Source organism: Podarcis pityusensis, assembly GCF_964106645.2.
Source record: "Podarcis pityusensis genome assembly, chromosome: 16".
NCBI classification, from domain to species: Eukaryota; Metazoa; Chordata; class Lepidosauria; order Squamata; family Lacertidae; genus Podarcis; species Podarcis pityusensis.
This window is the reverse complement of record NC_138041.1, coordinates 6,609,394-6,631,245: the sequence shown is the minus strand read 5'-3', so window position 1 is coordinate 6,631,245 and position 21,852 is coordinate 6,609,394. Positions and strand designations below refer to the sequence as shown.

General features: G+C 42.8%; 3 long non-coding RNA genes across 4 annotated transcripts in view; 1 reads left to right on the top strand and 2 right to left on the bottom strand.

Moving 5' to 3' along the window:
• LOC308465156 overlaps positions 1-12,256 on the bottom strand; it is a 28,173-nt gene extending 15,917 nt beyond the window's left edge. The window contains exon 1 of one of the 2 annotated variants that reach the window (XR_013980292.1): positions 12,110-12,256. This is a non-coding gene — a long non-coding RNA (uncharacterized lncRNA). The remainder of the gene's footprint in view (positions 1-12,109) is intronic. The other variant, XR_013980293.1, reaches the window with a different exon arrangement.
• LOC308465121 lies at positions 1,433-4,823 on the top strand. Its single transcript, XR_013980250.1, has 2 exons — positions 1,433-2,056; positions 4,214-4,823. It is a non-coding gene; the product is annotated as an uncharacterized lncRNA (long non-coding RNA).
• A 5,574-nt stretch (positions 12,257-17,830) lies between the features above and the next one.
• LOC308465122 lies at positions 17,831-19,916 on the bottom strand. The gene is made up of 2 exons (XR_013980251.1): positions 19,701-19,916; positions 17,831-18,611 (listed from the first exon to the last, which is right to left on the bottom strand). It is a non-coding gene; the product is annotated as an uncharacterized lncRNA (long non-coding RNA).
• Between the last annotated feature and the right edge of the window lie 1,936 nt (positions 19,917-21,852).

Sequence of the window (21,852 nt, the reverse complement as noted above, 5' to 3'; positions counted from 1 at the left end):
TGCTGATGGAAGCTATTACACCTGGAGAGCAGAGGTTGCCCAACTTGATCTAATATCTAGGCCCTAAATTTTAGGGTTCTCAGAAGCTAAGTTCCATTGACTTAAGCTAGTTATGTCCATCCATTTCACTGGGTCTACTCTGAGGAAGAGCAGCATGGGATACAACCCTTATAGATCACAGTTTCCATAAAAATACACCATACAAAATGACAATAAGCTCAATAAAGCATCGTTTAACATGAGCTGAGAAAGAGAAATCAATACAAAGAAAAAATCCTTTATGAATCACTAGCTAGAAACATACCAAAGGAATTGATAATAAAAACATTTTACTAAAAACATTTTCAAATTTATTATAGAATCAGATCAGAGCTTTTTTTTAATCCATAAAAAGGTTGTTGGGAAAGGAAAGCCTTCAGCAGGCACCAATGTGTGTGTGTGTGTGTGTGTGTGTGTGTGTGTGTGTGTGTATTGCCGTCCATAGACCCACAAAACAGTTTCAAAACAAGATACAGTTAAGACAACCAAACAACAGGCGAAAGAGACCGAGGTAGTCATTTTGTTATGTCTAGAGCGTGATGGTCTTTGTTTCTTGTGACCTCTGTAAGAAACATTGCCACAGTCAGTGTAATACCATTTGATCTATCCTCCAGAAGGTATTTAATATGGAAGGCTTCAGATTTGCTAGTAAGGCACTGATCATTTTATCCCTTGCTTGCTCATACTGCCCACAGTGCAGTAGGATATGGTTCATGCAATCGACGTCCTGAGAACATAAACAAAGCCTATTCTGATAGGGGATGCCTCTCAGTCTACCATTTAGAACTTCCGAAGGAAATACATTTAATCTAGCTTTGGTAAATAAACGCCAATAGGTGGGTACGGACAAATTCCTAAGATATGAGGCTAACTGAAAGTTGTGCCCATATTGGATTCCAGCTGCAATCGGGTGACAGATTACATTGGATCTGGATTGCAGGTTGCTGTGTGAGATGTCCCAAAGCCTTTGCCTCAGGGATACAAGAGTGGTATTGTAGCCCAGTTGATACAAAAGGGATGGTGACAGCCATGGACTGATAAACTCCTCATTGGTTAGATGTACAAGTAATCCCTTCCCCAAGCCAAATACTGAGATCTTAAGCCAGTATTTCAAGGCAGCCCAACAAGCTTTGGTGGAAAGTGGGCATTCACCTGTTTCCAGAAATAAGATTGGATTTGGGACACAATTTGGGACCTGTAGTAAGGACCGGGGAAAAACTTTCCCTGGAACCCATCTAACTTAGGAAATAAGCCGTTGTACCAGACGTTTGAAGTGTAGAGAAGTTGGAAGACAGATTTTGCATTAACAGGCACCAATAAGACAACAAGAGACATCACTTGTCTTGATATGTGATGTGTCCAAGGGCCTGATCCCAACATTGCATGAAACAGACCTCCTGATGAGTTGGTATCTACAAGATACCATCCCTGGCAAAGTACAGTGACCACTTACGTCTATAAGGGGGTGAGACAATATTTAATTAGGAACAATGGAATATAGGAAGCTGTATTATTGTAGCCTTATTTGACACTTTTTCCAGATTCCCAAATTCTTAGGGGTCTTTTATGGTGGGTTAACGTAGTTTGAGGGCACCAGCAGTGACTCCATCCTGATTGCAAGTAACATTAGCTATGTCCCATAACAACTTGTTGATTGTGATGTACCAGTTAGGAGAGCAAATTTGTGAAGAGGAAATGCTGATTTGGCACGCTGTCCGTGCAGCAATCGGTATGTTGAAAGATTTGTAATGTTTTGATACTGAGTTTGGGAGAACCCTATGACAACAGTGAGGTGAGTATTCAGTGAGGTGAGTATTCTGATTATCAAGGAAAGGGTGTCAACTCTTTACAGGAATCTGGGGAGTTCCCTATGACAAATTATCAACTTGTCATCATACACCCCTTAAAAAGGGGGAGTCTTAAGTATGCTCCAGGCTACCAGAGATACAGTATAAAAACCCCATCCTCTAGGCTGCTTCCAAACACTTCTCTGCATTCCTGCTTCTTAGAGAACTAGGTAAGTCCACTTGGGTTCTGAGAAAGCGGGCACATTTTCTGAATGTACAAATTTTCTAGGATGCACATTTTCTAGGTTTACAAAGGTTATGCAGGTGAATGTCAGTTGTTGCTAATTTTCAAGGGTAGATTGCACTGCTATGTGAGGTTTTCAAGCAAGTGCACTTGAATTGTGTGTGTGTGTCTGCATTATGCTGGGCTGGAGCACTTTGGTGGGGGAAACTTCTCTGGGGTTTACAGTAAAGGTGAGGAACCTATGGACTCCAGCACTCCAACATCACCAACAGGTACAATAGTCAAGGATGATGGGAGCAGCAATCCAGAAACTTCTGGAGGACTAAAGACTCCTAACCACTGATTTATATTCTTAGATGAGATACTTGATTGACGTTTATCATTGGGATAGATGCTCCAAATGAATGATAACTTCCTTTTTGCTGGAACTCACAAGCTTTGCAGTAACAGGAGCAGTAGTGGTAGCAGTTGTTGCCTTCTACATAGCTCTACCATGAAGCTGTGAGTCCCACCAAGAGGAAACTACCAGGCCCTTGGACTATCTATCCAAAAATGTGTCAGGTTTCCTGGTGTCAGCCTGAAGTATTTCCTATTCTTTCTATGATAGGTCCTTTAAACTGATACCACCACTATTTAGACCTGGGACCTTCTGTGCTTTCTCATTTGGTTACAGGAATTGCTTATATCGAGCCAGAAGACTGGCTCATTTAAATTGTAGAGTTGGAGGAAGCCATGTAGATTTTCAAGACCAACTTTCTGCTCAATGAGGAAAATCCAGATCTTGATAATCCAGAATATATTACTGCCCAGTATATGCTTGAAGACCTCTAGAGTGGAAGAACCCTTCCACTACCCTTCTGCTTGTACCAGTAATGGAACCTAGAGTTTCTCCCTCATTAAAGTTAGAGGGTTTTATTCAATGAAGTCCAGCTCATTATATACCCATCAAAATTAATGAATCTAACTTGGCCATGTTTGTTACCTTCAATGGACCTACTCTGAGTAAGCCTAGCATTGTATTCCCCCCTCTCCCATAAGGTGGACAGCTATCTCTTGGGAAAGCTCTTCCTTTATCCCAGTGTTCTCCAATGTCTCAGGTTGATGACTTTTCAAAATCAGCTGATATCCATTTTAACTAGAGGTGGTTATGGTATTCTAACCCACAGGAGGCAATGATGGCCACCCATCTGGATGGCTTTAAAATTCATGGCAGATAAGGCTGTCAGTGACTTCAAGCCACAATGGCCATGTTCTGTTTCAAATGTCAGGGGCAGTAATGCTTCTGAATATCCGTTGCTGGGAACCACAGAAGGCAAGAGTGGTTTGTGCTCAGTTGCTGATTGAGGGCTTCCCATGGGGGCATCTGGGTGGCCTTTGTGAGAACAGGATGATGGACCAGATGGGACATTATCATGATACAGCAGACTCTTCTTATGTTCTTTTGTTCTTTTGTTCTCATGTTCTTATTCTGATGGTCTCACCCAGCAAAACCAAGACTCCCTAAACTCTTCAGCTCCATGAATCACTACCCTACGGGGAAATACCACAGTATTTGAGACTTTAGCTTACAGAAAATGAGGTAGTATACAACCATTGTAGGCTTTGATAGCTTTATCCACAGTTGATTTGGGGGAAAGGCTATAGCTCAGTGGGAGAACATCCGCCATTCTAGCAGAAGGTCTCTGTTTCAGTCCCTGGCATCTCTGGGTAGGAGAGACCCCTGTCTGAACTCCTGGAGAGCCACTGGCAGTCAATGAGCACAAAGCCAAGCTGAATGGAACATTGGTCTGATTTGGTATAGGACAGTTTTGTATGTGCCTGGATATAAACCGCCTGTAAAGCCTGTAAAGTTGGTGATCAATCCCTAACAATATGCTGTGTGACAGAGAACTTCCTTTTTCTCTGTGCTGAATCTTCTGCAATTCAGCTTCATTGAATGGCAGCAATTTTTTATTTATTTATTTTTTCACTATGGAAGGGGGAGAATAAAAAAAATCCCTCTATTGACTCCATGGATATATATATCCCATGGTATGGAACTAGATGGCCTTTTGGCGTCTTATTGAGCTCTTTACTATTGTTAATATCAAACTTGTGCTCTCCATTGGGAACTCTGCATGATGCTGACTCCATGTACTTTCAGGTCCACCTCTGAACCTCAAAGATGTCTGCTGGCCGTGGTGGATGGAATAACCAATGCTATGCCCAGTGCCCCCCATCAACAGTGACCATCCGGCCACCACCTTTTGTCCTGACCATCCCAGGGCCAGCTCTCTGTTGCCCTGACCAGGCTTTTCGCATCGAGCAGTACAACCCATGTGCTTACGGATATGGCGGTGGCAGATCTTCTCTGTATGCCAGTGGTGGTTCCAACATGTCCTCGTTCTATACCCAGGCCCTGCCAAGCAACACATGTAACAGTGGTAACTGCTGGCTTTAAATCAAGACCAAAGTGAAAGATCCAAGGAAGAACGATGGAGAAAACAAGAAGAGCTAGATCAGCTTCCACAATTCCCACCTGAAATGTTGAACATCCACAACGCATGGATGTTTTCCTTATGTCTATATCTGTTTTGCCTATTGCAGTTATATTTAAAATCCTTGTATACTGCTCTTACTGTCTGCTGACAACTTGATCTTAGCAACAGGTTGAGAATTGTGTGCATCCAAATACTTCGTTTCACATCGTATTTGCACTTCTGACTGGGTTATTCCTATTTGCTTTCATATTAAAATTTGAATTGCATCCAAAATCACTTATCTCCTCCTTCCTTCTATGGTTGAACTGAAGTGTGGGCTTCCTTTGTTGCTCCTGTCCAGGCACTGTACCAACTTAGTTTCAACACAGCTACAGCCACATCTGGCTTCATGATACCTTGGGGCCCTCATTCTCTACGATAAGTGGATTTCATAGAGTCATCAAGCCAATCAGCTCATTCTTAAAGAAGCAAAAGCGCTCATCTCGCTTTATTGGCTGAGGGAGCCAGCATACAGCTTCTGGGTCATGTGGCCAGCATGGCTAAGCCGCTTCTGGCGAACCAGAGCAGCGCACGGAAACACCGTTTACCTTCTCGCCGGAGTGGTACCTATTTATCTACTTGCACTTTGATGTGCTGATGTGCTTTCGAACTGCTAGGTTGGCAGGAACAGGGACCAAACAACGGAAGCTCACCCTGTTGTGGGGATTTGAACCGCCGACCTTCCAATCGGCAAGCACTAGGCTCTGTGGTGTGTGTGTGTGTGTGTGTGTGTGTGTGTGTGTGTATATATATATAATCAAGTTGAACAACAGAATACATAATCCACTTTTAAAAATAGATTTTATGTTGTCCTTCAACAAGTGTTTCCCGTACGGTTCTATATATTTTATTTTATAGATTTAAATATTTACAAACCACAGTTTTCTATAACATATCACAAAGTGGTTTACAACCTGAAAACACAATATTACTAGCTCTGATTTGTTTGTTGTAACTCTATTGTCAGAGGCTGTTAACATCTGTATACCAGCTGTTGGTAACCATGGGTGGAGAGCATTGTGTTGTGCTCAGCTCCTGCTTATGGGGCACCTGGTTGGCCACTGTGGGAACATGATGTTGGTCCAGAGACTGTCCACTAACCTGATCCAGCGGGGCTCTTCTGATGTTTCTAAGTTCCTGCCACTTGAGCTTAAAAATTGTTGGTGAGGAACGTATCAGGAGGGAGGTACTCTAAGAATCCTCCTCCCATCTAGCCATCCTTTCATTTTCAGCTCATAAAAGAACAGGGCTGTAACATCAACACTCCATCTCCCTTGAGGAGAAACTCTGCCAGTACATCAGCTGCCATTCAACCCAAATCAGGTGATAACTATTGTCAAGAAAAGGGAGCAAATCATATTACACAAGCAAAGGTGCAGAGACACAAACACATGCCCAGCTTACTAGAGTAGCCCGACCTATCTGCATAAAAATAAAAATCCTTCCAGGATTCACAGAAATTTCACCCAGCCAACTCCTTATTACATCAACAGGCTCTTATCAAAGATACACAGCCCTGAATCTAGTCCTGAAATGCAGGGATTTTCTGGGCAATTAATTCACTGGCTTCTCTATCATTGCAACTGTGTGCAGAGGAGGGCAACCTAGATGATCAAGGGCTTGGAAGCCAGGCCTTGTGAGGAATGGCTGAAGAAGCTGGGTATGTTTAGCCTGAAAAAGACAAGGCTGAGAGGAGATATGATAGCCACCTTCAAATATCTCAAGATGGAACATGTAGCTTGTTTTCTCCTGCTCTGAAGGGTAGGACTCAAACCAATGGCTCCATGTTACAAGAAAGGAGAGTCCATGTAAACATCAGGAAGAAGTCTCCGACAGTAAAAGCCATTTGACAGTGGAATGGTTCCCCTCAGGAGGTTATGGACTCTTCTTCCTTGGAGGTTTCAAAGTAGAGGTTGGCTGGCCATCTGTCATGGATGCTGTGGTGATCACACAGGGTCTCCGGATGTTTAACGGTCTATTGATCCCTGTGCCACCACTGTGCTCACTTCCCCACTGCCACCAACCAGTTACTCTCTGGTAAAACACTGAGTCCAGTCAGCTGTTAAAAGTAAACAAAAAAACCCCAAGTTTATTTTACAAACATTAACGAGTTTATGGTTTCTCAGATAATATTCCTGTCAGTATCTTAACTTTAGTTTCTTTACCGGCCTATACCTTCCTAATACCTTCTGACTGATTATCTCAACTGTTTGACTGACTCCTCTTAACAAATTATCTCCCTCTTTCACACCAGACTAGCCCAACCCGCAGACTTATCTTCTCTGTCTCTCCTAACTGAGACTGTCTTCTCAACAACTCTAACTCACTAAAAACCTCTGTGCTTAAACTTATACACAGTTAACTCTGCCCCCTGTGTTCCCATTGGTTAGTCATATTACAATTAGTTAACCCTTTCCCTATGAACCCAGTATGATGTCACACACATAGGAGGGCAAACGCCACAGATGCTTTAGCTGACTAGATGTCCCTTGGGGTCCCTTCCAACTCCACAATTCTATGATTAACTGGAAATCAGAAAGGGGGCTGGATCTGGAGACTCAAGATGGTACTACTACTTTGCAGTGGAGACTGGCTTATCAGGATGAATGAGGCAGAATTCCACAAACCTCTGTCTGCCTTCTTAAAACCAGTCCACAGAGTGGCAATGTCTGCCAGCTTCCTCCTCCTTAGTCTTAGGGTTTAGCAACACTAACCTTTCTTGCCCCACCCAGCACTCCTTTTGCAGGGGGGTGGGACTAGATGACTCTGAGTGTCCCTTCCAATTCCACAATTCTATGATTCAGTTCTGTGATTATTTACAGGCAGAGGGCCACACCTCAACTCTTTGTGTCTGAGCTTTCCCCCCCCCATTTCAGTGTTGGATTTATGTATAAGCTAAACAAGCTATAGCTTAGGCAGGCTTCCTCAACCTTGGCCCTCCAGATGTTTTGAGACTACAGTTCCCATCATCCCTGACCACCAGTCCTGCTAGCTAGGGATCATGGGAGCTGTAGGCCAAAAACATCTGGAGGGCCGAGGTTGAGGAAGCTTGGCTTAGGGCCCCACTCTCTTTGGGGCCCCCCAAAAAATTAAAGGAAAAAAAGTGTTTCTAAAGGAACCTTTGTTATTGCCAAATGCCAATGTGTTTGCATTATTAAGTTTGTTATGAATAAAAAAATCATTTAAAGTTTGTTGTTGTTTAGTCGTTTAGTCGTGTCCGACTCTTCGCGACCCCATGGACCAGAGCACGCCAGGCACTCCTGTCTTCCACTGCCTCCCGCAGTTTGGTCAGACTCATGTTTGAGCTTAATAATTATTTCACTAATAATATACTTCTTCTTAATTGTATTTCACTATTAATACACTTCTTAACTGTATTTCAGTTCAACAATTACTTTAGATACCTCTTAGGTCCATAAATTACCATATATAATATATTCAACACCTACAGCAACGACAATTTGTTGTTGACAAAGGACAGGTGGACATATAAAGGGCCCCATTACCTTTAGTAGCCTAGGGCCTCATCATACATAAATCCATCCCTGCCCCATCCCCAGGCTTTCCCTACAAAAACCCATTCTTTAGAGCTCAACATCAATTCAGTTTTTCCACAGTTTGCCATTTGCTCAGGTTGAGCTTTAAAGAGCTGGTTTTCATGGAGAAAGCAGGGAAAGGCACTCAGACACTGAGCTTTAAATCTTGAAAACACTGACATTTTGGATTTGGAAGGTTTCAATAATGTATTTGGACGGCATGCATATTTATGGTATGATAAGGTCAAAGCACACAAAGCATTTAAAAACCACATTGTCAGGAAAGCACTATTTAATGTTTGGATAAGATATAAGGATTTGCTAGAAAATAAAACTCCAAGGTGGCTGTCACCAATGGAAGCGAAAGCCTTGAAAAGGGTCAATATGGAGGTCAAATGGCCGAAATATTGGGAAATTTTGGAACAAGACGGCGATAGACTGAAATTGCAGAGTTTTGAAAAACTAAAAAACAAAGTGCGAGACTGGCTTCATTATTATCAAATAATGGAGGCATTTAAATTAGACAGGAAAATTGGCTTCCAGGTGGAAAAATCAAAATTAGAAACAGAATTGTTAGAACCCAATACTAAGAATCTGTCAAGAATGTATAACTTGCTGCTGAAATGGAATACTCAAGATGAAACGGTAAAATCGGCTATGATTAAATGGGCACAGGATGTAGGACATAACATTATGTTTGCTGACTGGGAACAGTTATGGACCACTGGTATGAAATTTACGGCATGTAATGCCTTAAGAGAGAACATTATGAAAATGATATACAGGTGGTACATAACCCCAGTCAAGCTTGCGAAAATCTATCATTTGCCCGATAACAAATGTTGGAAATGTAAAGAAACTGAAGGTACATTTTTTCACCTTTGGTGGACGTGCCCAAAGATTAAGGCTTTCTGGGAAATGATATACAATGAATTAAAAAAGGTATTTAAGTATACCTTCCCCAAGAAACCAGAGGCCTTTCTCCTGGGCATAGTGGGCCAAATGGTGTTAAAAAAGGATAGAACTTTCTTTATGTATGCAATAACAGCAGCAAGAATACTCATCGCAAAGTATTGGAAGACACAAGAACTTCCCACGCTGGAGGAATGGCAGATGAAACTTATGGACTATATGGAATTGGCGGAAATGACTGGCAGAATCCGTGACCAGGGAGAAGAGTCGATGGAGGAAGACTGGAAGAAATTCAAAGACTATCTTCAGAAACACTGCAAAATTAAGGAATGTTAGAGTGATGTTGGATTGAAAATAAGTGGTTTCCAGCTGTACAGGTTAAAGTTAAGGATAGATTAAGATTAAAGATCAAGATTAAAGATGTTTAAAGAAATGGAAATTTGATAATAAAAGGGAAAAATTTAAAGGTATATGACATTAAGAACAAGGATTATGTTTTAAAAAGTTGAAGCTATATATTTTAATATTTTATTAAATTAAAGATTGGGTTTAAAAAAGTGGAAAAGAAACTGCTGGACAAATAATGCAGATTGGAATACAAAAGAGGGAGGTATGAGGAAGTCCAGAAAATAAGTAACTCAAAATTGGGAATGGAAAAGAAAGTTTGTTTTTAATTGTTATGTTTTGTGTTTTTATTGTTAAATTTTGTATTTTTTTGTGTGTGTGTTGTTTTTTCTTTTTCTTTGTTTAAAACCTTAATAAAAAAATTATTAAAAAAATAAAAATAAATAAATCACGAACCATGCCTGGAAAGAATCATAGAACGGAATCACAGAATTGTGGAGTTGCAGGGGACTCTGAGGGCCACCTAGGGTCAACTAGTGTGGATAAGCCCTCCATCTTGTCCCTTGTAGAACTCAGCAGGGAAGAAGACGGAGAGGATGTTACAAGCAGTTGGGACCTGGCTGCCATTGGCTCTGGCGCCACCTACTGTTTGGGTTTCATGCATTCCACCTCACCAGTCCCAGTGGGTGCCACTCACCACTGCTGCTGGTTAGGGTAAACACTTTTGAATTCCCAACAATAGAGAGGGCAAAACCAAGGGCAAAGGACACAAGTTTGCATTAGAGATGTACGGATGTTACTAGCCCAAGAGAGGGAAAGAAGACAAAGTCCCTACCAGAGAGGAATGGCAAACTAAGCTGTTGGAGTACAGTGGTACCTCGGATTATAGGCGCTTCAGGTTACAGATGCTTCAGGTTACAGACTCCGCTAACCCAGAAATAGTACCTCAGGTTAAGAACTTTGCTTCAGGATGAGAACAGAAATCGTGTGGCAGCAGTGGGAGGCCCCATTAGCTAAAGTGGTGCTTCAGGTTAAGAACAGTTTCAGGTTAAGAACGGACCTCCGGAACGAATTAGTCTTAACCTGAGGTACCACTGTATGCTGAAATGGCAGAACTAACCGGCAAGCTCAAGAACCAAGAAGACCAAAACTTTAATAAAGATTGGGGGAATTTATCATTTACCGTATTTTTCCATGTATTAGACGTATTTTTCCATGTATTAGACGAGGTTTTTTGACTCAAAAATCATGTCAAAAAACTGAGGTCGTCCAATACAAAGATAGTGGCATGGGGGGGGGGAGAAGCGGCGCACCCGCCAGCCATCCGGATGGCAGGAGTGCAACTTCCCCCCGATGCCGCAGTGAGTGTTAAACAATCTACAACTCCCATCCTCCCTAGCTAGCAAGACCAGTGGTCAGGGATGATGAGAATCATAGTTTAAAATGGTATCACACCGCTTTATGATGTGTAGTGTGAATGTGGCCCTATTCATGTGGAGAGACCCTCTTGCAAATCTCCACGCTTTCTCATCAAAATTCTTCAAGGATCTTCCTTTGAAATTACCTGGGCATTCCACATACTTTCACAGGCACAGAATTTTAAGGTAGTTGCTCTTAGCAATATCTGAAGGACTGTGTCTTCCCATATAAACCATCCTGGACTTTGCGTTCATCATCTCAGGCCCTTCTTCGTGCGCCTCCTCCACATAAGGTCCAAAGGGTGGCAACACAAGAACAGGCCTTCTCTCTAGTGGCTCCCAATTTGTGGAATGCTCTCCCCAGGAATGTTCACCTGGTGCCTTTATTATATATGTTTAGGAGCCAGGCACAAATGTTCCTCTTCAACCAGACCTTTGGCTGCCTGATATTCTACAGCCTTTTAAATGTGTCTGTTGGAAGGGAGGATTATTGTGTTGTTGTTTTTGTTTTAATTATCTACCTGTGTCTTTATCCTGTATTATATTCTCTGAACCACCATGAGATCTTGTGATGAAGGGCAGTACATAAATGTGGGAAGCGGGTGGCGCTGTGGTCTAAACCACTGAGCCTCCTGGGCTTGCCAGTCAGAAGGTCAGCGGTTTGAATCCCTGTGACAGGGTGAGCTCCCGTTGCTCTGTCCCAGCTCCTGCCAACCTAGCAGTTCGAAAGCACACCAGTGCAAGTAGATAAATAGGTACTGCTGCGGCGGGAAGTTAAACAGTGTTTCTGTGTGCTCTGGTTTCCGTCATGGTTTCCGTTGCTCCAGAAGTGGTTTAGTCATGCTGGCCACATGACCCAGAAAGCTGTCTGTGGACAAACTCTGGCTCCCTTGGCCTGAAACTGAGATGAGTACCACAACCCCATAGTTGCCTTTGGCTGGACTTAACTGTCCAGGAGTCCTTTACCTTTACATAAATGTTAATGATAATGATAAAGTGCTGTGCTAGTCCAATTTTAAAAGTGGGAGGGCAATACCTTTGATGTTCTTCCAACAGTTACCCCTGTTGCGTGAGATATAAATTGATTCTATGTTTTTTTTATTGCATTGAGATCCCTTTTTCTTCTTCACAGAGCTCAAGGTGGCCTGCAAGTTCTCCCTGTCCTCATGTAATCCCCACAACAACCCCATGAGCTAAGTTAGGCTGAAAGACAGGGACTGGCCCAAGGTCACCCATTAACCTTCATGGTTAAGTGGGGATTCAAACTCTACTCTCCCAAGGTCACAATCCAGCAATCTAACCAACTCACCACCACTGGCACTCACTGGAGATCCGTCAAAGCATTCTATAATGCAGAAACTGATAAACATTTTTTGTGTGCAGTTGGAGAAGTATGGAGGCAGGAAAGCAGAGAGCTGTATTCATACCTTCCAAACAGCAGCCTCCTATCCACAGTGGTGCCAGCTAGGCTGGTGCAACCACACGCACGCAATATAATTTAATAAGTAACTATTATACTGCAATCAACAATCAGCATCATAGGCTGGGCTGGGCTGCCCCCACTTGCCTTCCGCCTTAGCAGCAGCCTTAGCAAAGGCTGTTCCCTGCTCCCTTGCTCTGGCACATCCTGTCCCAGATCTAAAGATTGCTGAGAGTAAACCTTGAACACACCAGGCTTCGGAAGAAGTGGGCTTTCTTCCTTCATCCCCAGGGATGCATTCCCCATTAGCCTTCCTTTCTCTTTCCCTGTGTAATATTCCAGTGTGTTTTGTTTTGACTGCAGCAAAACTACATGATGGACTTGGAGATTCATGTTTGGGGTAAGAATCCAAGGACTTTCAAGGGAACTTTGTCAAACAAAACAAAACAATTGGACTTGCTTGCTCCATTTTGCTGGTTCCTGACATTCATTGGATCCTATAACTAAAGTCTCTTTAAAGCTTCTTGCTGGTCTTCCCCTTTCCCATAAGTTTTTCCCCAGTGAGTTTCAGTAGGAGGAGAGAAGTGGGGAAAGAGGGCAGAAATGTAGGAAATAAAAGGTAGATAATGAAACAGACTGTTTGCATTGGAATCTTGCAGGAATGACATTTGGCAACACATGGGTTGATTTCCGTCCCGTCAGTTTCTCTCATTTTCTCATTTCTCCAGTCTTCAATTCAGTTCTCCATATTTCTGCATCAGTTCAGATGTGCTTTTAAATCCTCATAGAAATTCATGAGCATTTTAGTACACATTTTCACAAAAGCACGCAATTTGTCTGCATTTTTCCTCCTTCACATGTTTTTGGAAACAATTTCCCTTACTAGCATGCACAATTGCTTTTCATTTTTGCAGGCATAAAAGCATTTTCATGCCCCTCCCTTTCACTGCTTTTGAACATATTCTTTTGTTGCAAAATTGCGTTGCAAAATTTGGTGAACTGCAAAATTTGTAGGGTGGGACACAGGTGGCGCTGTGGGTTAAACCACAGAGCCTAGGACTTGCCAATCAGAAAGTCGGCGGTTCGAATCCCCGCGACAGGGTGAGCTCCCTCGGCCAGTAAAGCAAGATGAGCGCCGCAACCCCAGAGTCGGCCACGGCTGGACCTAATGGTCAGGGGCCCCTTTACCTAAAATTTGTAGGGTAGGTGTTTCTGTTGCAGATCATTAGCGTATAAGAGGTTGGTTTTGGCCCAGCCTTATTTGAATTGGGAGAAGCAGTTGATGGGTTTTGAGGGCAGCAAAATAACTTTTGGCAAAGCCAGCAATACCTCTAGGTTCAATCTGCATGACCGCTTGATGTGGATCTCAGGTAAAGGTGTATGAAACAAATACTCTGAAGCAAAACTCCATAACCAAAACCAATATGGTTCTTCTTGACAGTCATCTAATTTCCCAGGACATTTCAGAGGTATTTCATCCAAGTAGAAAGGTTTGAAATCTGCTTTCAAATTTTGCTGTACATGAAGGCTGAAGAACATTTTGCCCTCTGGATAATAGATGAAATACAGTTTCCATCAGCCCCAGCAAGCATGGCCAACAGCCAGGGGTGATGGGAGCTGTAGTTCAGCAACAATTGGGAGACAAAATTTATCCACAACTGTATTAGATAATGAGGTGGTGGAGATGCTCTGGGAGGTACCCCCTGGAGAGCTTATGGTCCATGTTTTCCAACAGAAAATGAACAAATCTTGGAACAGGTACTCCTCTAGCCCCAAGAAAGAGATTGTTCTCAATGAGAACTGAAAGCTTCTACCAGACTGCTTAAGGGCAACAGTGATGAGAAGGTAGGTCACTCTGCAGGTCATTCTCTGGGTGATCTGCCGTGGATCTGTTAGGGATTGTAATTCCATATATTTCAGCAGAAGCAAGATGAATTGCCTATGCTTCCATGGTCAATGTCCAGAGAACCTTCCTAACTGTTAAGAATTGTTTGCTGGTGGAGCAACCAGCCTCTGGGCAGCCATCTTTCAGGAGTGTTATACTTGCATTGAGCAGAGGGTGGTAGTGAGTTGCATGGCCTTGATGGTCCTTCTCAACCCTAAAATACTATGATCCTAAAAGTCACGTTTTCAGATTTCATTTCCCAGTCATGAGCACTACATACCAGCAATGTTAAAGTTTTGTTAAAACAAGAAGAGCTATGTAGAATGACTTCAGATGCTGGCATCTGACTTTGCATGATACATCTTCAGACAGGGCTCTGCCTCCCAGCTGAATGTTTTCCATGTGGAAAGAACTTCTAATTACAGTAAGTAATTGAGCGCTCTGTTTATGAGCATGAGTTGCTCACAAACCTCAGAACAATAGCATATGCAAGCTACACCCTACAGGTCCTTTTCCTCATAACAAGCTAAAGCCACATTCTTGTATGAGATGCAATCTCTCAATTCCTGAGGTTTCGTCAATTGAAATCAAAGGAATCATCAAAACGATCAATGTGTCTCTGGTTTCTTGTGTTTAAGCTGTGCAAGAACAAGGACTGATGGATACAGTCTTGCCACACAAGGTTGTTTCCACTGATCCAAACAATGTTCTGGTGGGGTACAGTAAGCCATCAGAACAGAAGATGATACAGCAGGGGTGGGCAACCCTATTTTTCTTCTGAGGGCCACACAGTCTCAAGGGTGATATAATAAATAATAATAATTTTTTATTTATACCCCGCCCTTCCAGGTTCAGAAAACCGGGCTCAGGGCGGCTAACAACAAATTTAAAACACTCAATTGATGCAACAAAAAACAGTATAAAATACAGTATAAAACATGAATAACAATAAATTCATAATTCAAAAATCAATTTAGGGGGGAAATCCATCCAATAAACATTAGATGATCACCAGGGCTAGCTGGCTAAATTAGCCCTATTTGGGCCAGCGAGGAGACCAGGGGAGAATTAGCTGTGGGTCCCAGAGTGGGCAATCTTCATAAAAAGTGGAGAGGGAGGGAAGGAAGGGGAATAAAAGATCCAGTAAACCTGAAGGAGCGTCTCCACCTCCATCGTTCTGCCTGGACACTGAGGTCCAGCACCAAGGGCCTTCTGGTGGTTCCCTCGCTGCGAGAAGCCAAGTTACAGGGAACCAGACAGAGGGCCTTCTTGGTAGTGGTACCCGCCCTGTGGAACGCACTCCCACCAGAGGTCAAAGAGAAAAATAACTACCAAACTTTTAGAAGACATCTGAAGGCAGCCCTGTTTAGGGAAGCTTTTAATGTTTAATAGGTTATTGTATTTTAGTGTTTTATTGGAAGCCACCCAGAGTCACTGGGGTGGGGAAACCCAGCCAGATGGGCAGGGTATAAATAATAAATTATTATTATTATTATTATTATTATTATTATTATTATTATTATTATATCAGGCTAAGTTCAAATTGAAAGCCAGGCAGAATAGCTCTGTCTTACAGGCCCTGTGGAAGGAAGTTAAATCCTGCAGGGCCCTGGTCTCATGAGACAGAGTATTCCACCATGTTGAAGCCATCACTGAGAAGGCCCTGGCCCCGGTGGAGGATCATCTGACTTCCTTAGGGCCCGGGACCTCTAAACTATGATTATTCATGGACCTTAAGGTCTTCTGCAGGGCATACCAGGAGAGGCGGTCCCGTAAATACGAGGGCCTTAAGCCACATGATGATATGATGCGGGCCTCATGGATACCCTGAAATTGGATGCTCAGAAGGAATGTTTTAATAAATAAAATTTCTCATTTGCTTCTTTGTTCACTTTCATCAAAGGTAGGCTGACTCCAAAAATGTATGTTCACTAATGCCTCCTTGGTTGTGATTGAGTAGATGTTGCTCAGAGTTCCAGCCAACCATGCCCTCTTATAAGCTACTCCATTCCATTCTCCTAAACACCCCTCCCAGTTTTCCATTCCCACACCCCAAATACTGTGTTTTGTGCCCCCTGCACATGCTCAACCCTCAATGGGCTGTTTTGATCTACCCAGCTGAATTTGTTTTGTTCTTCTAGACACGTTGTGTTTTCTTCCCTGAGCCTGCTCATAGCCCTTTCATGTGCATAGGTGGGGTGGCATTTATTTAATGAATTTGCTATTAGAATCTGATTGCCGGACCAAGACAGCCTGAGCACAGCAGTTCACGGATTCATAAGCTCAAGACTTGATTACTGTAACACTTTATATATATACCTTAACACTTGTTTCTGATGCAGAAGCTGCAACTAGTGCAGAATGCAGAAGACAAACTGGTCGCAGGAGGAGGCTACTGGCAAAAGAGTATGCTACTCCAGTTCAAGAGACCTGCTCAGATTACCTGGGCCTTGCTCCAGGTTATTGTGTTAATTTAGAAAGCCTTAAAGATCACATGGTTCCTTGTGCTCTGCCTCAGTTGCTGAGGTCTTCTGATGGGGGATTTTGGGTGGTCTCACATGACCTTGGTGTTCAGCCAGCTTCTGCTAGGGGGCAAGCTTTCAGTGTACCGTGTTTCCCCCATGGAACTCCTTGCCAGTGGAGACTCAGCAGGAATCATTCTGACAGGGCTTTCAAAGTCTCTGGGATTACTTCCCAACTAACTTCTACTGATGCGGATATTATTACTTAACCTTTTTACAGTGGCACCTCGGGTTAAGAATTTACCGTATTTTTTGCTCTATAAGACTCACTTTTTCCCTTCTAAAAAGTAAGGGGAAATGTGTGCGCGTCTTATGGAGCGAATGCAGGCTGCACAGCTATCACAGAAGCCAGAACAGCAAGAGGGATTGCTGCTTTCACTGTGCAGCGATCCCTCTTGCTGTTCTGGCTTCTGAGAGTCAGAATATTTTTTCCCTTGTTTTCCTCCTCCAAAAACTAGGTGTGTTTTGTGGTCTGGTACGTCTTATAGAGCAAAAAATACGGTAATTCGTTCCGGAGGTCCGTTCTAAACCTGAAACTGTTCTTAACCCGAGGTACCACTTTAGCTAGTGGCGCCTCCCGCTGCACGATTTCTGTTCTCATCCTGAAGCAAAGTTCTTAACCCGAGGTACTATTTCTGGGTTAGCAGAGTCTGTAACCTGAAGCGTCTGTAACCTGAAGCATCTGTAACCCGAGGTACCACTGTACTGTAATTTGGAAGTAATACTGTGTTTTTAGGTTGTATACCACCTTGTGATCTCTCATACAAACGTGCAATTTGTATCTATTTAAGTACTTCAATTAGCAAAATAAAACTGTGCTGGAAATGGTTGTTGAAGGACAGCATCAATTCTGTGAAACAAAGCAGTCTCCATTAATGTTATCCGTTCAACTCCACTGTTCCACTGCACTGCGTATACTGTAATGTTTTATTGTTGCTATGGCTAATGCGAATAAAGTTTTTATCTTTCTCTCTCTTGCCACTGTTCAACTCCACTTATTTAAGGGTTTCTAATGGTTCTCTGGAAGACACTTCTGATGTAGAATGAGGGCCCCAAGGTATTATTTGGAGCTGGATGCTGCTGCAACTGTGCTGAAGCTAAGATGGTCTAGGTCAGCTCAATTCTTGGACAGGAGGCAACAAGGGAACCGTACGCATTACCACATTTCAGTTCAACCACAGAAGAAAAAGGGGAGGCAAATGCTTTGCGATGCAATTGAAATTTTAATATGAGAGCAAAGAGATGCAAATAGTTCAGTGAAAAGGGCAAACAGAATACAGACTGAAAGACACCATGTTCCATAATACTTTCTTCCCGCAAGAAAAAGAAGGGTCGTAGAACAGGATGGAAGAAGATCACAAACCAAAAGGGTATACAATGCATGTTCAGAAATGGGAGCATTCACAATCAGGGTTGCATTTCCTTTTTCTTTTTGGGAGGAGAGAGATCTTAGGACATTACACTGGGGAATTTAGGGAAGGGCCCCAGTGTGGCGTTCATATTGCAATCTCTCTCTGGCTCTTTCTCCCAATTCCATAATTCCCAATTCAGATGCCACAGGTTGTTGCTTGTGCCAGTTCTGATGCTGGGTGTTCAATCTCTCAGAAGGCAGTGGTAAGAACCGGTCCAGCTCTTCCTTATTTTTGTTTGCCCCATTGTTCTTCCATGCACATCCTTCTTTGGTCTTGATTTAGAATTGGCAGCTACCATAGTTGCATGGTAGCTGGGGCTGAGAGTAGAAGTCGGACACGTTGGAGCCACCACTGCCATACAGAGAAGGTCTTCCGTGAGTGTATCTAGCACATGGGTTGTACTGCTCAATGCAGAAAGGCTGGTCAGGGCAACAGAGAGCTGGCCCTGGGATGGTCAGGACAAAAGGTGGTGGTCGGATGGTCACTGTTGAAGGAGGGCACTGGGCATAGCAAGGATCCTGCCACATACCAGAACGACGGCCATAAGACATCTTTGAGGTTTAGAGGTAGATCTAAAAGAAGAGTCAGTGTTATGCAGAATTCCCAGAAGTCTGAGACAGACACAGGTTAAGGGCTCTGTTGGATCAAACCAAAAGGCCATCTACTTGCACACCATGGAAAAGATAATCTGGTTGCTTGGTAACTTCCTCTTTGTGGGACTCATAGCTGGGCAGTAATATATTCTGGATTATCAAGCTCTGGATTTTCCTCATTGAGTAGAAAATTGTTCTTGTAAATCTATATGGCCTCCTCCAACTCTACAATTTAGATGAGCCAGTCTTCTGACTCAATATAAGCAATTCCCTTAACCAAATGAGAAAGTGCAGAAGGTCCCAGGTCTAAATAGTGGTGGTATCAGTTTAAAGGACCTCTCATAGAAAGAATGAGAAATACTTCAGCCTGACACATTTTAGGATAGATACTCCAAGGGCCTGGTAGTTTCCTCTTGGTGGGACTCACAGCTTCATGGTAGAGCTGTGTAGAAGGCAACAACTGCCTCCACCACTGCTATTGCTACTGCAAAGCTTGTGAGTTCTAGCAAAAAGGAAGCTACCTTCCATTTGGACCAATGATAAACCTCAATCAAGTATCTCATCTAAGCATGTAAATCAGTGGTGAGGAACCTGTGGCAACAACTGGCAACCATACCTCTACCACAAAGGTTTTGAATTCTACTGAAAAGGAAGCAACCTACCATTGGACTTTCTACCCTAATAACAATATTCAAGAAACATTCTCATCTATGCTGGTAAATCAGTGGTGAGGAACCTGCGGCACTCTAGAAGGTGCTGGACTGCTGCTCCCATTTATTGGAGAGTTGGAGTCCAATGACATCTGGAAGACTGCATGTTCCTCACCTATATTGTAAGCCCCAGAGAGCTTTTGCCGGTTGCACTACCCCAACCCACTACAATATTCCATCATGCAAAGAAGAAGAAGCAACACAGGCCGATTTGCTTGAAAACCTCCCACAATGCAGCAAATCCCTGAGCCTACTTATCCTCAACAATCAGCAGCTACTGACAGACCCCTGCAGAACTGTGGCACACTTAGAAGAAGAAGAAGAAATGGCCACAGTTCCAGAATCCAAGTGGACTTACCTATTTCTCTGAGAAGTGCAGAAATTAAGATAAGTGTTTGGAAGAAGCCTAGAGCAAAGGCTTTTTATACTGCTTGGTGGTAGCAGGAAGCATATTTAAGACTTCCTTTTTTTCTCAGGGGGTATGATGGTGAGCTGATAAATTGCCACAGGGAAAATCCCCGATTGCTTCAAAGAGCTGACACCCTTTCCTTTATAATCTAATATTCATGAATTATCACCTCACTTTCATCATACATTTCTCTTGAACTCCGTATCAAAGTCTTTTACAATACCAGTGGCTGCATGACGAATATTTCAGCCTTGCATGGACAAAGTGCCATGACTCAGCATTTCGTCTTCATGAAGCTGCTTCCCGGAAAATTGTACATCACCATCAACAACTGGTTACGAGACACAGCCGGTGTTGGTGGTCATCAGGATAGAGTCACTGTCAATGCCTTGAAGCCACTAATTTGGCCACTCAATTCTCCCTTCATAGAAGACCCCTGAGAAGATGGGGATCTGGAAAAGGTGCAGAATAAGGCAACCCAAATGATCAAGGAGCTGGAGCAATATCGGCAAAGGTTGCAACATTTGAAAAGCTTGCTACTCTTTAGAGAATAGACAAGTAAGGGGAGAGAACATGATAGAGGTCTGTGAGATTATGTTGGTGTGGACAAAGTGGACCCTCTCTCATAATACTACAACTACAATGGGGCTATCCAATGAAGCCGAATATTAGAAGATCCAGGTCAGACGAAAAGAATGATTTCTTCATGCAGTGCATAGTTAAACTATGGAATTCACTCATTAATATATAGTGATGGCAACGAACCTTGGAAGACTTTAACAGAGCAATAGACAAATTCATGGAGGCTATCAATGGTTCCAAGTCGTGATGGCTGCCCATTGCTTACTCCACCCCTGACCAGTGGCCATGCAAGCTGGGCCTGGTGGGGGTTGTAGTGCAACCACAGCCAGAGTACCACAGCTTCCCTATGTTGGTACTAAACCAGTGCTTGAACTAAACCTTGCTGCCTATACCACCTCCATCAAAGCACAGTCTTCTTCTAATTCAGGAATAGGGAACCTGTGGTCCTCCAGATGTTATTAGACTACAGTTGTCATCACCAAACCTGACAGTTATCCACGCTGGCTGTGGTTGACGGGAGTTGGAGTTCCACAACTTCTCGAAGCAGGGCTTCCACCCTTGGTCTACAACAAATTTTCTTGAGAGTCTTAAGGAATCTCCTATATTCTCAGAATAACAACTGACGGGAAGATGTGATTTTGCAGCTTCTCAGCTAGTTGTTGCTGATTTGCTAGCTGTTGCTAATGTGTTCTACAATAGTTAACTGATTTAAGATGGTTTGGCAAGTAGGAAAAAAATATAACAATATGGGGCAGATTGGTGCTGTTTTATTGTTTATGCAAGCAAAGTTGAAACACCAAGACATGTCCAAGCCACATGCAAAACTCAATAGCTGCTCTGAACATCATGGACTTGAATTTTAATACTTCCTGTCAGGTAGTATTGATGGATTAATGTTTATAGTTTGTTTTCAACTCTTGTTTGGAACTCCCCTTGTCTCCTCTACAAGATGAGGAGGGAATTAAAACTATTAAAACTATGTTAATTACAAATTTTACTTTCACCATAGTGTTGTAGGGGATGCAAGTAAGTATGTGATTATAGACATCCCTGGGATTGTGGAAAAATACAAAAGTCCTGGCTTTCTGTGTTTTAAGAGATAAATGCAATTACAAATTGTAGCACACTACCCACCCCACAGCTGGCTCTCCTAAACATTTTGGAAGAGAATGGTAAAAGATTACACTGTAAGGAGTTCGTTATTCATGTGCTAAATGTGGCCAAAGTCACAATAGCCCAATTTTCAAGGGATCTAGCCAGGGCAGATATTTCTTCAGGGTACCCAAAGGTATAGGAATCAGCCCTACCAGAAAAAATCAAAATATAAACTGAGAACCTCAAAAAACCAAGAACAAATTTATTTGTTTGAAATTACTATTATTTGCATCAATAATTCAGAACATAACCACTTTCCTTCCATCTATAAATGGCTGTGGGTAATAAAAAAGGAGTATGTGTAGCTAAAGTTTGTTGGAAATACAACTCCTCCCATCACCCCAGAAAACAAGGAATATCTGTC